This window comes from Ceratotherium simum, chromosome 39, assembly GCF_057802395.1.
Source record: "Ceratotherium simum simum isolate JZ-2026a chromosome 39, ASM5780239v1, whole genome shotgun sequence".
Classification (NCBI taxonomy): Eukaryota; Metazoa; Chordata; class Mammalia; order Perissodactyla; family Rhinocerotidae; genus Ceratotherium; species Ceratotherium simum.
The window spans coordinates 723,746-738,711 of NC_141938.1; the positions used below are offsets into that span (position 1 = coordinate 723,746).

At 40.4% G+C, this 14,966-nt stretch overlaps 1 pseudogene across 1 annotated transcript in view; it reads left to right on the forward strand.

Moving 5' to 3' along the window:
• The window catches only part of LOC101400758 (adhesion G protein-coupled receptor E2-like), a 35,677-nt pseudogene that overhangs the window by 10,919 nt on the left and 9,792 nt on the right, over positions 1-14,966 (forward strand). Inside the window, exons 6-12 of the transcript XR_015550172.1 lie at positions 121-198; positions 627-801; positions 2,794-2,900; positions 3,106-3,330; positions 3,515-3,690; positions 14,039-14,236; positions 14,519-14,754. The product of XR_015550172.1 is annotated as an adhesion G protein-coupled receptor E2-like (transcript). The remainder of the gene's footprint in view (positions 1-120; positions 199-626; positions 802-2,793; positions 2,901-3,105; positions 3,331-3,514; positions 3,691-14,038; positions 14,237-14,518; positions 14,755-14,966) is intronic.

Consider the following 14,966-nt stretch of genomic DNA (forward strand, 5'->3'; position numbering starts at 1 on the left):
GTGAAGCCTCAGCGGAAGACCAGGAAGCAGAGAGAACTTCGCCAACACCATCTTGCGTCCGCCCTCTTCCCCAGCTCCCCCTTCAGGATCTCTGACCACCCCCATGTCCCCTCTCCCCAGAGCCTCTCCCACTTCTTTGACGAAGTCCAGCAGCTATTCCAAGACTTCAAGCCAGCCTTGGCCAAGAACACCAGCCAGGTAATTTCGGAACCAAAAAAGAGACAAGATATGGGAATCCTATAAAGACCTGGGTTACTTTGGTAGGGGTGGAGCTAAGTTCCCTTGTATGGACACTGAAACTGGCCCCTCACCCATGGGGGAGAGAAGGCTGGGCACTCAGATGTTTAGAAGCACTTCTAAAGACACCCAGGTGCACTAATTTATGGTTCTTTCCCTATTGCTGGTTCTGGATTTCGGGTGTATGTGATCTTTGGCATTCCCAGCCCAGTGTGGCCTCTGAGTGGCTGAGATCTAAGCAGCAAGGACCATCCAAGGAATCTAATTCAGTGCCACTGTTATTCTCTGAATAGATAGTCTCTAGTGTCTGTTCTCTGCGCTGGGTGGCAGGGTCTTCATGCAGACCCTTTGGTCCATTGCTCACTGGTTCTGTGTCCCTATCCCCCCAGGATGTCATAAAAGAGGTGTATAAGCTACTGGAGACCCCCGGGGACCTAGAGGTCCTGCCCCCTTCAAAGAAGCACTGTGTGGCCACTAACCTGCTCATTGGCCTGGACGATGTCCTGAGAGGGTTAAGCAAGGCCCTTTCCAATTGGTTGACCTTGAGTGCTCCTGCAGGCACAGGTAAGTACCTGGGTCTGCTCCAGGCTCCTGCTCTACCTGTTCACCACCTAACTCCTTCCTCTTCTAGAAAGACTGTCCCATTGGAGCCAAGTGACCACACTCATATCTCAGGATTTTATTCAGAAGAATTCAGAACTCACATAATAAAATGAAGCCCTGGGAAACAAATTCCTTTTTGTTTCAACCACAAAAGCTTAAAAAATTGAAAATTGATAAGCAAAAATAAACATATACAAATATCAATAACTATATCATTACAATATATCATTTATATAATTATAACATAAAATACCAGCAATTGTATTAATAAAAATAAGGTATTCAAACATAAACTAAACACTGCTTGGAAATGAAGAGAACACAAGTAAGCACGGAAAGTTGAAAATTACATAACTATTTTATCTATTTTAAGTACAATCTTAAATAACATTATATCAGTGGTTTCATTGTTGAAACACACGTTTATTTTTGTGCAATTTTCCCAGCTCTTTAAGCACCGGTAATATCCGGGGAGATGGTGGGTAGAATATTAAAAGCTGGCCACAAAATTGTCCTCTGACTCCTTTATCCTGAAATAATCTGGTAATTGTTTAATACTTTTCCACCTTTTCGGACTTTATTCCAGGCATTTTGAAAGGACTGCAATCATTTTATTAATGATTCTTATTTTTGTTTTAAAGAAAGCACGTCCAGACTTTTTTTTAACTTCACCATATGTAGATGGCAATTACTGGGCAGACTCACCTCGATCAAGTGCTTTTCAACAGTGTCATTGAGATAAAATTTACATACCATAAATTCACTCACTTGAAATGTGTAAGGCAATGGTTTTTAGTGTAATCACAAAGTCATGCAACTATCACCACTGAATAACTTTAGAACATTCTCATCATCCCAAAAAGAAATCACATACCCATTAGCAGTTGCTCCCCAGTCCCCACAACCCTCAGCCCCTGGAAACCACTAATCTGCTTTCTGTCTGTATAGATTTGCCTGTTATGGACATTTTATACAAATGGAATCATACAACATGTGGTCTTATGTGATTGGCTTCTTTCACTCAGCTTAGTATTTTTGAAGTTCATCTATGTTGTAGCCTATATCAGTGCTTCATTCCTTTGCTTTGCCAAATAATATGTCATTATATGGTTATACACCTTATATTTGTCTATTCCCCAGTTGGTGGACATTTGGCTTGTTTCTGATTTGGGGCTGTTATGAATAATAAAGCAATTAACATTCATGTCTTTGTATGGACATATGTTTTCATATCTTCAGGGTAGATACCTAGGAGTGGAATTGCTAGGTCATATAGTAACTGTATGTTTAACATTTTGAGAAACTGCCTAACTTTTCCAGAGTGCACCATTTATATTGCCACCAGCAATGTATAAGAGTTCCAGTTTCTCCATAGTGTTGCCAACACTTGTTATTTTTTTAGGTTTTGATTACAGCCATCTGAGTAGGTGTGAAGTGGTTATCTCACTGTGGTTTTAATTGTCATTTACCTAATAACTAATGATGTTAAGGATCTTTTCATGTTCTTATTGGCACTTTCTATATCTTCTTTGGAGAAATATATATTCAAATCTTTCACTTGTTTTTAGATTGGGTTATTTGTCTTGTTATTGAGATGTAAGTACTCTTTACATATTCCGGATACTAGACCCTTGTCAGACTTTGAATTGCAAATACCCACCTCAGATTTAACAGTCACTGCAATAGAAGCCTTGCCTTGTCCATTACCATTTTCTTCCTTTTCTTGTGATTAACAGGCTTAGTAGAATGCTTTCTAAATAACTGCAACCTTTGCAGACACTTTGGCTTTCAGCTTTTAAAAATGCTCAAATAACAGTGTTAAACCAGCGACATTACTCTTATTGCAGTACTTAAAGTTCCTGTGGTTTATCAGCATACTGAAAAATCTAATCCCATTATTCAAAGAAATAACCTGACTTTGTCCCATCCCCCAAGCCATTGCTGCTACTACAGAACTGTCTCTGAAGGTGCAGGAGCAAGGATTTGGTGATTCACCTTGGACCAAAGCTATGCAAAGATGCAGTTGAACTGGGACGTGGCACAGGAATCCAGTGACTCTGGTAATGGCTGAGTGGGGGAGGGGAAGGCCACTGAGATCTTGCAATGAGACAAGACAGCCAGGATGTGACACACAGAGATCTAGAGATTAAAGGAAAGTGTAGGGTGGGTGGAGCCAAAAATGAAGAGTCCATCTGAGCAGAAAATGTGTGGGGGAGGGGGCCCTGGTGGGGACTCTGAGATGTCAGTCTTGCCCTCGTCCTGCAGGCCCTTCTATGGTGCACCTTGTCTCCACACCAGGGATGGGTAAGTTGCTGGCTGAGGCCCCCCTGGTCCTGGAGCCTGGGGAGCAGGCAGTTGTACATGAGACACACAAGGACTTGCTGCAGGAAGTCTCCTCTGTCCTGCTCTCAGATGTCGTCACCGCCTTTATGAGCAACAATGACACCCAGAACCTCGGCTTCCGAGTCACCTTCATGTTTAACCACATGAGTCCAGGTGGGATGGAGGTGTGGGTGTGGAAGAGTCCTGAGTCCTGGGCACAGCCTCGGGGTTCAGGGGTGCTCCCCTGTGGATTCATCATCTCCCCAGGAAAGCCCTTAATGAGCCAGGTTAGGTCATCATTTCTGAGCACCGGAACCACTAGCTCACACCTTCACCCTGTTCCTACAGTCAGTGACCCCTGGGCCAAGGTAGAGGGTGTTCTGTGTCTTCTGGGAGCATGGCCAGAATGGAAGTGGTCATTGGGCCACCACAGGCTGCAGGGTGGTGGACACCAGAGACACCAGCACCACCTGCCACTGCACCCACCTCAGCAGCTTCACCGTCCTCATGGTCCCCTATGGCGTGCAGGTGAGGGCCCTGAGAGGAGCCATGGAGACAGGGATGCCTGAAGCTGCAGGGACCAGAAAGAAAACATGTGATGAGGGAGATCAGAGGGGAGCCAGTGAGACAGCTGCATCAAGGCTCAAAGTATTCTCCTCTCCTGGCCAGGTGATACGGCTACTCCTTTGGCAGCATCACCAGGAACTGAGATTCACCCAGGTGACCTTAAGTAATGGGGATCCACGTGAAACAAGGATGCGAACTCTCAGCTAAATGGACAGGCCTCATGGTCACCCAGAGAAATTCAAAGAATACCCCCAAAACAGTGTGTTTCTTCCTGCCACTTTGCCATAGACTAGAATGCATCATGCAAGTTTTCTAATTTAAATTTGTGAAGAAATAAAAATATTCACATAGTTTAAAACTCAAAAGGATCAGAGGGGTAACACTGAAAAGTCCCTTTCCCACCCCTCTTCCCCCATGACCAAGGTCTTTCTTAGAAGGAATCTCAGTTTCTTCTGAGCCCTTTTAGAGATATTTTGTGTATAAACAAGCAAATACACAATATGTAATTTTGTTTTCACTCAAGCCATTGCATACCATATTCACTCTTTTTCACTTAAAATATGAGAGATTTGACACCAATACATAAACAACTTTCTCCTACATTTTTACATTTACATAGCTTTCCATTCTGTGAGTGTTCCAGACTTTAACAAGTCTCTAATTTTAAACATGTTCTTTTCAATATTTTGCTTCTACAGTTTGGAAATAACATTGCTGGGTCAACTTGTAGCTGTAAATTTTTTGCGTACGTGTAAGGAAGATCAGCCCTGTGCTAACATCTGCTAATCCTCCTCTTTTTTTTTTTTTTTTTTTTTTGCTGAGGAAGACTGGCCCTGGACTAACATCCGTGCCCATCTTCCTCCACTCTGTATGGGACGCCACCACATCATGGCTCGACAAGCGGTGCGTCAGTGCGTGCCCGGGATCCGAACTGGTGAACCCCGGGCCACCGCAGCTGAGCGCTCACACTTAACTGCTTGCGCCACCGGGCCAGCCCTTGTAGCTGTAATTTTGATAAGTATTGCCATATTTCAACATATTTCTGTAGCTGCCCAATGGATTCATTCACAATTTCATGTTTGGTAACTGTACTAACTCCCACCCACCCATGCAAGGTGTTTCTTTAAAGTGTGTAAATTCGATGTTTCTTTTATTTTTGAAAATATGTCTTGAAATCTCTTTTTCAATATTTGCTCTCTTCGTTAACTGGATTTTCTTTGTTAAAGACCACACTTATGCGTATTGTGGCTCTCCTTTGCCTAATTCCCATATTTCTTTTTCCTGTGGTTCTTTTTTACCTCTTTCCTTACCTTAACTTAATTTTGCTCATTTTTTTCATTCCTGTCCTCTATTTCCCTTAAACTGTGTTTCAATCATGGTCCATTCTTAATGTGACCTCTATAATTTTTTCCTTAATTGCTAGTGTTTTCTTTCTTCCATTTATTTATTGAGATTTGCTCTTTTTTTCCTTTTTCTTTTCTTTTTTTTTGAGGAAGATTGATCCTGAGCTAACATCTGTTGCCAATCTTCCTCTTTTTTATTTTTTTCCTTTTTTTGTTCTCCCCAAAGCCCCAGTACATAGTTGTATATCACAGTTGTAGAGTTGTAGCTCTTCTATATGGGACACCACCTCAGCACGGGTAGGTCCGCGCCCGGGATCCAAACTGGCAAACCCCAGGCCACTGAAGTGGAATGTGCATACTTAACCGATGTGCCACTGGGCCAGCCCCCTGCTCTTTTTTTCCTTTGTAACATTTTTAAATTTTTTTATTTTACATATATAGTATTTATTCATTTATTTATTTACATTGGTTAATTGGTTAATATTACACAAATTTCAGGTGTACGTTATTATATTTCAGTTTCTATATGGATGACATTGTGTTCTCCACCACTAGTCTAGTTTCCATCACTCACCACACATACATACCCCTTTACCCCTTTCAAAGCCCTCTCACCCACTTCCTCTCTACTAACCACAAATCTATTCTCCTTATCTACGTGTTTATTTGCTTACCTTCCACGAATGAGTGAAGTCATACTGCATTGTCTTTCTGCATTTGATTTATTTCCCTCAGCATAATACACTCAAGGCTCAACCATGTTGTCACAAATGGCACAGTTTTGTCTTTTTTTACTGCCAAGCAGTACTCCATAGTATATATATACACCACATCGTCCTTATCTATTAATCCATTGGTAGGCACTTAGGTTGCTTACAAGTCTTGGCTATTGCGAATAATGCTGCAATGAACACGAGTGTGAATATATCTTTTCAAATTAGTGTTTTCATGTTCTTTGGATAAATACCCAGAAGTGGAATAGTTGAATCCTATTATATTTCTATTTTTAACTTCTTGAGAAATCTCCATACTGTTTTCCATAGTGGCTGCACCAATTTACATTCACACCAGCAGTGTACAAGTGTTCTTTTTTCTCCATATCCTCTCCAACACTTGTTATTTCTTGTTGTTTTTTTTTTTAATAATAGCTATTTGGACAGGTATGAGATGATATCTCATGGTAGTTTTGATTTGCATTTACCTAAAATTAGTGATGTTAAACATCTTTTCATGTATCTGTTGTCCATCTGTATATCTTCCTTATAAAAGTGTCTGTTCACATCCTCTGCCCACTTTTTGATCAGGTTGCTCGTTTTCTGCTGTTGAGTTTTATGAGTTCTTTATATATTTTGGATGTTACCCTTTATTGGATATGTGATTTGCAAATGTTTTGTCCCAGTTTATAGATTGTCTTTCATTTTGTTGATGGTTTTCTTTGCTGTGCAGAAGCTTTTTAGTTTGATGTAGTATATTTGTTTATTTTTTCTTGTGTTTCTCTTGCCTGAAGAGACACGATATTCAAAAAATTACTGCTAAGACCAATGTCAAAGAGCGTACTGCCTAAGTTTTCTTCTAGGAATTTTGTGGTTTCAGGTCTTACATTCAAGTTGTTAATCCATTTTGAGTTAATTTTTGTGTATGGTGTCAGATAATGGTCTACATTCACTCTTTTGCATGTGGCTGTCCAATTTTCCCAGCACCATTTATTGAAGAGACTTTCCTTTACCCACTGTATGTTCTTGGCTCCTTTGAAAGAATTAGGTATCCATACATGTGGGTTAATTTCTGGGCTCTCAGTTCTGTTCCTTTGATCTGTGTATCTGTTTTTTGCCAATACCATGCTGTTTTGATTACTATAGCTTTGTAGTATAATTTGAAATCAGGGAGTGTATTATCTCCACCTTTGTTCTTTTTTCTCAGGATTGTTTTGGCTGTCCCAGGTCTTTTGCTGTTCCATATAAAGTTTAGGATTCTTTATTCTTTTTTTGCGTGTGAAAAATGTCATTGGGATTGCATTGAATCTATATATTACCTTTGGTAATATGGACGTTTTAACTATGTTTATTCTTCGAACCCATGAGCACACACTATCTTTCCATTTCTTTATGTTTTCTTCAACTTCTTTCAATAATATCTTATAGTTTTCAGTGTATAGGTTTTTCACCTCCTTGGTTAAATTTATTCCTAGGTATTTTATTCTTTTTCTTGCAATTGTAAACGGGATATATTCTTGATTTGTCTTTCTGCTAGTTTGTTGTTAGTGTGTAGAAAAGTAACTAATTTTTGTATGTTGATTTTGTACCCTGCAACTTTACTGTATTCACTATTTCTACTAGCTTTTTTGGTGGATTCTTTAGGATTTTCTGTATAAAAAATCATGTCATCTCAAATAATGACAGTTTCACTTCTTCCTTTCGAATTTGGATACATTTTATTTCTTTTTCTTGCCTAATTGTTCTAGCTAGGACTTTCAATACCATGTCAAGTAAGAGTGGCAAGAGTGGGCATCCTTGTCTTGTTCCTATTTTCAGAGGAATAGCTTTCTGATTTTCACCATTGGGTACAATGTTGGCTGTGGGTTTGTAATATATGGCCTTTATTATGTTGAGGTACTTTTCTTCTATACCCATTTTATTGAGAGTTGTTTTTTATCATAAATAGATGTTGAATCTTGTCAAATGCTATCTCTGCATCTATTTAGATGATCATGTGAATTTTATTCTCGATTTTTTAATGTGGTGTATCACATTAATTGATTTGCAGATGTTGAACCATCCCTGTATCCCTGGGATAAATCCCACTTGATCATGGTGTATGATCCTTTTAATGTGTTGTATTTGATTTGCTAGTATTTTGTTGAAGATTTTTGCATCTATGTTCATCAGAGATACTGGCCTGTAAATTTCTTTTTCTGTGTTATCCTCATCTGGTTTTGGTATCAGGATAACGTTGACCTTATAAAATGAGTTAGGAAGTGTCCTGTCCTCTTCAGTTTTTTGGAAGAGTTTGAGAAAGATAGGTATTGAATCTTCATGAATGTTTGGTAGAAATCACTAAGGAAACCATCTGGCCCTGGACTTTTGTTTTTTGGGAGGTCCTTGATTACTGTTTCAATCTCTTTATTTGTGATTTGTCTTTTCAGATTTTCTATTTCTTCTTGATTCAGTTTTGGAAAGTTTTATGATTCTAAGAATTTATTCATTTCTTGTAGGTTATCCAATTTGCTGGCATATGGGTTTTTCCTAGTGGTTCCTTGTAATCTTCTGTATTTCTGTGGTATCCATTGTAATTTCTCCTTTTTCATTTCTGATTTTATTTATCTGAGTCTTCTGTTTCTTTCTTAGTGAGTCTAGGTCAAGATTTGTCAATTGTTTATCTTTTCAAACAACCAGCTCTTAGTTTCATTGATCCTTTCTCTTGTCTTTTTAACCTCTACTTCATTTATTTCCACTCTGAATTTTATTGTTTCCTGCCTTCGACTTATTTTGGGCTTCATTTTTTCTTCATTCTCTAGTTCTTTTAGCTATAGTGTTAGATTGTTTATTAGATATGTTTATTGTTTTTTGAGGTAGGCCTGTATTGCCATATACTTCCCACTTAGTACTGCCTTTGCTGAATTCTGTAAGTTTTGGTATGTTGTGTTTTTGTTTGTGTCCAGGTATTTTTTTATTTCATCATTGATCCAGTAGTTGTTTAGTAGCATGTTGTTTAGTCTCCAGATATTTGTGACTTTTCCAGCTTTCTTCTTGTAGTTGATTTCTAGTCTCATACCATTGTGGTCAGAAAAGATGGTTGATATGATTTTGGTCTTCTTAAATTTATGAGGCTTCTTTTGTTTCCAAACATATGGTCTATCTTTGAGAATGTTCCATGTGAACTTGAGAAGAATGTATATTCTGCTGTTTTTGGATGAAATGTTCGATTTATATATCTAAAAAGTCCATCTGGTCTAGTGTTTCATTTAAGGCCCATTTTTTTTGTTGACTTTCTGTCTGGATGATCTATCCATTGATGTCACTGAAATAATAAAGTCCCCTACTATTATTGTGTTGCTGTCAATTTCTCCCTTTAGGTCTGTTAATAGTTGCTTTATGTACTTTGGAGCTCCAGTGTGAGGTGGTGATGTATTAATAAGCATTATGTCTCCTTGGTGGAAAGTCCCTTTTTTCATTATTTAATGTCCTTTCCTATCTCTTGTTATCTTTTTTGGCTTGATATCTATTTTGTCTGATATAATTTTGGCTACACCCACGTTCTTTTGGTTGACTTTTGCTTGAAGTATCATCTTCATCCCTTCGCTCTAAGCCTATGTTTGTCTTTAGAGCTGAGATGTGTTTCCTGGAGGCAGCATATTGTTGGGTCTTGTTTTTTCATCCATCCAGCCAATCTGTGTGAAAGGAAATTCAATCCATATACTTTTAGAGTGATTATTGATATATGAGTGCTTAATACTGCCATTTTGTCTTTTGTTCTTTGGTTATTCTATATTTCCATTATTCCTTTTTCCTTGTATATCTGTCTGCCATTTCAGTTTGGTAGGTTTTTGTGATTTTTTTCTCAGTTTCCTCTTTATGTTTTGTGACTGGCTCTGATTTTTCATTTTGTGGTTACCATGAGGTTTGTATAAAAGATCTCATAGATGAGATAGTCCTTTCTTTGCTGATAGCATCTATCTCTATTAGCCTATGCAGGTTCCATCCTTTTCCTCTTCTCTTTCTCCTTCTTCTTCTTGTGACAAATTATCCTCTTTTCTATTGTGAGTTTGTTACCAAATCGAAGAGGTGATAGTTATTTTTAATGCTTTCTTTCCCTTTAGACTTTATGTTATAATTAAGTGTTTACAAACCAACTCTGATATAGAGTTTCAATTTTCTGATTCTGTCTATCACTTTTTGTTTCAGGTAGGAGGGCTCCCCTCATCATTTCTTGTAAGGCAGGTCTAGTGGTGATGAACTCCCTCAGCTTTTGCTTGTCTGGGAAAGCCTTTGTTTCTCCTTTATATCTGAAGGATAACTTTGCTGCATAGAGTATTCTTGGATGATAGATTTTGTCTTTCAACATTTTGAATACATCATTCTACTCTCTCCTAGCCTGTAGAGTTTCTGCTGAGAAATCTGCTAATAGACTGATGTGGTTCTTTTGTAAATTATTTTCTTCTCTCTGGCTGCTCTTAATATTCTTTCTTTATCTTTGACTTTTGGCAGTTTTAATATTATGTGCCTTGGAGAAGTTCTTTTTGCATTGAGATAACTGGGAGTTCTATTAGCTTCATGTACTTGTATATCTAGTTCCCTCCCCATGTTTGGGAAGTTCTAAGCTATTATTGCTTTAAATAAGCTCTCTGCTCCTTTCTCCCTCTCTTCTCCTTCTGGGATACCCATTAGTCTTATGTTGCTTTTCCTGACTAAGTCAGATATTTCTCTTAGAATTTCTTCATTTTTAAAAATCTTAGTTCACTCTTCTCTTCCACCTGAATCATGTCTAGATTTCTTTCTCCAAGCTTGGTAATTCCCTTTTCCTTATGGTCTGCTCTGTTTCCAGTGCTTTCTATTTTATTTTTCATCTCATTAATGGTGTTATTCATCTCCAGAATTTCTGTTTATTTCTTGTTTTTTGTTTTTGTTTGAGTTTCAGTCTCTTTGGTGAAGTATTCTTTCTGTTCACTAATTTTGTTCCTGAGCTCAGTGAACTGTCTTTCTGAGTTTTCTTGTAACTCATTGAGTTTCTTTGTGACAGTTATTTGAATTCTCTGTCAGTTTGATCACAATTTTCTGTGCCTTCAATTTTGGTTTCTAGAGTGTTGTCTTTTTCTTTCTATTCTACTGTGTTACTATAGTTCTTCATGGTGCTTGGGGAGTTGCTCCTCTGATGACACATTTGTGGCGGTAAGCACCTTTTCTTATTTGGGTGAGGCTTTGTTTACCTTGATTCTGAGCTGCTTATGGTTGTATTGGAGAGCCTGCACTTTCCACCCTCCACTGCCTCTGCCAGAGGTGTCGTCAGTGCCCTCCTTGTGCTGCTTGTGCCTCTGAGGTTGCTGGTTACAATGTTGCCACTGGAGTCACCAGGCTATGAGCACCTCTGTTGCTTCTGGGGTGGCCTGTGTCTCGTGTTCCTCCACTGGCTCTCCATTTGCTCTCCACAAGCTTGGGTGCTGCTGCCACATGCACCACTTGTGCTGCTGTTCCTGGCTTATCTGGGGTGGTGGCAGCACTGCTGTCAGTGGGACTGGGGTCATGGATGTCGCTGCCATTGCCAGGGGCCTGGGATCTTGTATGCAGCCCCTGCTGCTGGTAGGGCTGTTTTCATGTTTACTACCACTGGGGGCTGGGTCACAGGTTTTGCTGTGGCTCTTGAACCCTCAGGTCACACTTGCCACCTGCCACTGCTAGGGAAGAGGTAGGGGCTGTGACATGAGCACCACTGCTGCTCCTGCAGCCTCTAGTTTCTGGCTCTGGTGGACTTTTTGAAACCTCAGGTCAGGGCACCGTGGACCCTTCTGGGGGTATCCATGTTTTGGATGTAACCCTTGCTGCTAGCAAAACTGGCACTGGAGTAGCTGTTGCCTGAGGAGGGGGAGGGGGCTTGGTCACTGGCACTGCTGTGTTTCCTGAAGCCTCATGTCATGGGCAGCACCTGCCACCACTGGGGGAGGGCCAGGAGCTGAGCCACGAGTGCTATTGCTATTCCTGTAGCCTCTGTTCTTCAGCACTGGTGCACTTTCTGAAATATCAGGTCAGGGCACCACTGCCACTGCCAGGGGTATCTGCATTTTGGGTCGCTGCCACTGTGGGAGGTGGAGGCTGCTGCTCTCCTAGTTCCACTGCCTCCTGGAGGTCCAGCCCACTCACGTTCAGATGTGTAGATGCATGGATCTCTCAGGTGTTCTAGTGTGCTGTGCAGGGACTCCTTTGTTGGTCAGTGGATGTCTGACTCTTTGTAACTTAGAGAGAGAGACAATGGGAACAACTCACTCTGCCTTGATGCTGATGTCGCTCCCCTACTGAGCTTTTCTAATGCACAATTTCACAAGGTCTCACTTCTCTGAGGTCTTGCATCTCTGCTCTCATCTCTTGCTTATAAGGGCAAGTGCTTCCTTACATTTTTTAATTCATGATGAGTAATGTCACACTTTCATCTGCTCCATGTTAACAGTTATTTGGTGAGTGTTCCTTACAATTTTTCCTTCTTTTTCCTTTTTTTACTGTAATATTTTGTATAGATAGTGTGTTTCTTCCATTTGATTACTTACCTTTAGAGCAGATGGGTTTTCCTGGAGGAGTTATTTCTAAGATAGTTATGTGAAAATGTGTTCAAGGCAATATTACAGGGTATCACAGAGTTTTTATGTGAGTTTTTAAAATTTATCCAAGCAAAATGAAATGTCAACTGTGGGGCTTTCATATACAAAATCTGTTTTCCTCGACAGCCAGAGTCAGACTTCTTCCTGCACATGTGATTTATCTGTGTATAATTACACACTTAGCTTCAACTCCCCTAAATTTTTAAACCAGTGGTGTAAGGAAACTCCTGCCCACATCATTCCCACTGTTGTGACCACAAAACAGATTATTCAGGTCTTGTCCCACGTGCACCTCTAGTCCATCTTCTCGGATTTCACCATCTCTTCCAGTTATTCTCTAGTTTGGCAGAAAATAGAAATGGTGATTTTGTTTCTCATTATACCTGTGGCATTTGGATTATTTCCAAGAGGAAGTGAATGTGTTTGTGTGCAAACTTTGGGCCACAGTCTTCAGTACCAAAATAATTGACTGTTTCTTTTAATCAAGGGATTCATTAAAATTTTGATAAATATTAGGATTGGGAATGAATTTTTAGCAAAGGAGAGAGGGAAGTAGAGAAAGAGAGCCAGATAAATGCATGAGTTTTTGTGGCCTGTTATTTTTCCCAGCCCAAGAATATTATTATTTTTTACTTGATCTGGTACAAATACTCATGCAGGAGACCTCAGGTAATTGTGGTGGGTAGGAAATGGTGCTCAAAAGGAGCCTCACTTCTAGGAGAGCAACATGTAAGCCTAATAAGCTTAGCAATGCACAAATTTCAGCATCAAAATACAGCCCTTGTATTTTGGATCGATGTCTTGAAGGAGGGGTACCCTATCACACAGGTGAAGAAGCAGTTTGCAGGAGCTCTACCTCCCTTCTGGACTTCAAACCCTCAAGTAAATCATTTTTTTAAGTCAGCTTGATCATGGTACAATATACACTCAATAAAATTCAGATTATAAGTGTACAGTCCATGAGTTTTGACAACTGAAAACACCGTGTAACTACAACCCCAATTGAGACAGAGAACCTTTCTGTAACCCCAGAATGTCCCTCATTACACTCTCAGTCAGTGCTCCCATCCCCACCTCCAGGAAACCACAGATCTGATTTTTATCACCATAGTTTATTTTGACTATTCTAGAATCATTCTATTCCATAATAGAATCATTCTCTTTTGTGTCTGTCTTCTTTATCTCACCATAATGTCTATCGGATTCTTCCGTGTTATTGTGTATGACCATACACAATAGTTTTTATTGCTATATAACATCCCGAGATATGACTACACCCCAATATGTTGGTCTGTTCCCTAGTTTATGGATGTTTGCATTGTTTCCAGATGGGCTATTATGAATAAAGCTTCTATGAACATTCTTAAAAATTCATTTTGTGGACATTTGTTTCATTTTAATTGAGTAAATACACAGAAATGGACTAGCTGGGTCATATGGTAAGTGTATGATTAACTTGATAAGAAATTGCCAAACTCCATTCCAAAATAGTTGTTACCTGTTATGTTCTCACCCGAGGGGCCTGAGAGCTCCAACTGCCCATTTTGCTGGCACTTGGTACTATCAGTGTTTTTAAGTTTTGCCATTCTAGTCTGTGTACTTTAAAACCACAATTTTAACCCAGAGCAGGAAAGTGTGACTGTGCTCTCTTTGCCATTCCTAGGAGGAGGACCCCGTGCTGGCTGTGATCACCTACGTGGGGCTGGGCCTTTCTCTGCTGTACCTCCTCCTGGCGGCCCTCACCTTCCTGCTGTGCAGAGCCATCCAGAACACCGGCACCTCGCTCCACCTGCAGCTCTCCCTCTGCCTCCCCCTGGCCCACCTCCTCTTCCTCATGGCCATCAACCAAACCTAGATCAAGGTAATGACCCTGACTCAGTGGGCCCTCTGCTCTGCCCCAGGGGGTGCTGAGTCCATGGATCCATGCTGTATTGGATACTGTAATAAAATGATCTTGTGTCTTGGGGAAGGCGAGAAGGGTGAGTAGCCAATTTCACATTGACTGATGCGACTGGAAAACAAACCCTCTCTGACAACTCCTTCATACACTTCAGAGTCCTCCCTAGGGGCAAGGTACAGGAGAGGTCCTGGGCCACCCTCCACCCTGAATGTCCCACCTGGTGACACCTTCCTCCGCCCCCAGGTGCTGTGCGCCCTCATCGCGGGTGCCTTACACTATCCCTACCTGGCCTCCTTCACCTGGATGCTGCTGGAGGGCCTGCAACTCTTCCTCACTGCTCGCGACCTGACGGTAGTCAACTACTGAAATGCGAGCAGGTTCATGAAAAAGTTCATGTTCCCTGTGGGCTACAGGGTCCCGGCTGTGATTGTGGCCCTTTCTGCAGCATCCAGGCCTCACCTTTATGGAACACCCACCCGGTAAATGCAAATTCCCTCCGTCATCTTCTCCAGCAAGACCATGGCCATCATAGAACCAACAGAGCACTTTACTTTTACCAGAATATTATAGGCAGAGAAAAACTCTGTAACCACTCCATAGACGTCTTCTTGGTGTCATGATTGTATTCATTGAAGTGACTGTTTTAAGTCCTCAAGATTTAATTGTTTTAAATGTTAATTATATATTATTT